General features: G+C 42.8%; 1 long non-coding RNA gene across 1 annotated transcript in view; it reads right to left on the reverse strand.

Moving 5' to 3' along the window:
* Nucleotides 1–2,500, reverse strand: part of LOC138951543 (uncharacterized) — a 128,136-nt gene that overhangs the window by 69,105 nt on the left and 56,531 nt on the right. The gene's annotated exons all lie outside the window — the stretch shown is intronic.

The following is a 2,500-nucleotide window of genomic DNA, read 5'->3' on the forward strand; positions in this document are numbered from 1 at the left end:
TGCACACACACACACACACACACACACACACACACACACACACAAATACACACACACACACACACACACACACACACACACACACACACACAAATACACCACCCCAAGCTTCCCCCTCCCCCCTACACACACCCACATACTTGCAAACATCTACACACGCAGTCACACACACACCTACATACACACACCCGCACACACACACGCACGCACGCACACACACACACACACACACACACACACACACACACACACACACACACACACACACACACACACACACATTCACTGAGGGGAAAAACTAGGAATGTCTATTTGTGAGATGCAAAACAGGCTGTAGCTATCAATAACAAGAAATTCCTCCGATAGGAAAAACACCCCCGTCAAAGGGAAATAACTTTCTTAGTTGGTGGCAGTGAGAATGGTTATTTCCCTTTGACCAACGGGGGTGTGCCTCTATAAGTCCTTGTATAATTTTAATCCACCAATAACTCCCTAACCGTGTGTTTGACTGGTCCCAATTTTTGTAAGGACCGTCTCAGGAATGTATAGAACCTGTTCACCAAGTTTGGTGACGATCGGTCCGTTCATTCTTGAGATCTACTTGCGAACACAAACACATAAACAAACACCCAAACAAATACCCAAACAAACACATCGAGCGAAACCTATACACACCCCTATACCGGGGGTGTAACTACAACGCGACTGAAAGGGCCAGTGGCTGTGACTGTCGTTCCACTTGTGTGATTTAGGTCAGTCCGACCCTCGCGTCGCTCGCTTTTCACGTGATGATACGTTGTAGGGGAAAGGCTCCTAATATGGACCGGCTCCTAATATGGACCACCTCCTGTTCTGACAAACTAACGGCGCTAGAGCGCTCAAAACAATTTCATTCGCTTTATTCACCAACTCTAGATAAGTTGCACATGTCAAAACAGTTGCAGAAACACAAACCTGAAAACCGTTGGTCTTTTTCGCTTTTTTTCACTTTTGGCAGCGTTCACTCTAAATTTGCCGCCTAAAACGGACTCGTTTCTGTCCACAGCCAAAGCTTTCATAACACAAAAATGGCTATATATGACAGCTAAGAGAGTATTTGTTACATTTTAACAGTGTGTGTCCCGAGTTTCTACTGCAAACAAAAAATAATAGCAAAACCTCAAAGTATGTGTGAGTCCCCTAATATGGACCACCTTCAACAAATCGAAGAAAATAAAAACTAAAGGCAATTTTAATTAATTCATTAAGAAGCTTGCTGAAAATAACCTATAACTAGCCCTCGAGATTTCAAAAAATATAACAACTAGTCTTTTTTTTGTGGAAGTTGATAATTTCACTTATTTTCACTCTGTTTTTGATAAGCTTCTTCAGTTTCCTGGTGTGCTTCAAATAATGCTCTCATCAACCCGAAACAGCTAAATCTAAAGTATATTTGAGTTAGTCTGACTTGCACATTAAGTTGTATCATGTTATTTTGAAGTATATGGGGCTTTTTACAGTGATTCGTGAAGGCCGCTTCACTGGTCCATATTGGGCGCCCAGGCTCCTAATATGGACCATTTGTGATTTTTGTGTGTATTTATTTTTTGCTGAAGGTCTATCAAAGCTATTTCACTCTAATTAGGCCTAACGGTTAAACTAAGACAGAAGGACTACCAACCACAAAATGAAACTTCTTCGCAAGAAAACAAGCTAGTTATCAGCAATAAACAAAAAGTGGTCCATATTAGGGGCCCTTCCCCTATTACAGCAGCTAGCCGAACAGCTCCTGGTTATACCGGTAAAGAATGACTGGGTTTGATATGCTTTGGCCCTTCTGAACTCAAACCGAGGGCACTGTAGATCATCGGTGAGCAAAAGATGACAATCCTCGATGGCCCCTTTGTCCGTTTCCTGGTGACCGTTGACACGTGCTTATGGTTGGTGTGGTGCACTCACCTCTCACCAGATGGCGTCCTGGGGTATGGCTGTGAGTTCTTTCTTCATTTACACTTTAGTCCAACAAGCAGTATGATTCACAAACGTTTTCTGTCGGCCGGCCGGGAAGGGGAGGGGTGTGTGGGTGGGGGGTGATGGGTAGAAAGGGGGGAGGGGGGTAGGTGGTGAGGGGGCAATGTGTGTGCTCCATTTGGTGACTTAATTTTTTCTCATCACAAAGGGGTGAAGTGACATTCGGCGACCGCATCTTTTGGTTTTAACTACTTTTTTTTGAGACGATTCTTTGGCTTGCATTTGGCTATGGGATTGCTGTTCAACTTGATGGCTTAAACATGCATCTACAATCATGATTCTCAATCCATCTTCTAGTACTCTGTAAATATATTCATGAGACAGGGATGACTTTTTTTTTTTTACGATTTAATACGAAAGCACATATTGTTCGAATCAGTTTTTTTCTTAAGTTTGTTTTTCTTTCCTGGTACATATAGTGACCCGTTCTCACAAAAGGGGGCCTAAGTTGGAATTTGGATATTTGGAGTTATGCATATCACTGGAAACT

The sequence above is a fragment of the Littorina saxatilis genome, linkage group LG16 (genome assembly GCF_037325665.1).
Source record: "Littorina saxatilis isolate snail1 linkage group LG16, US_GU_Lsax_2.0, whole genome shotgun sequence".
NCBI lineage: Eukaryota > Metazoa > Mollusca > Gastropoda > Littorinimorpha > Littorinidae > Littorina > Littorina saxatilis.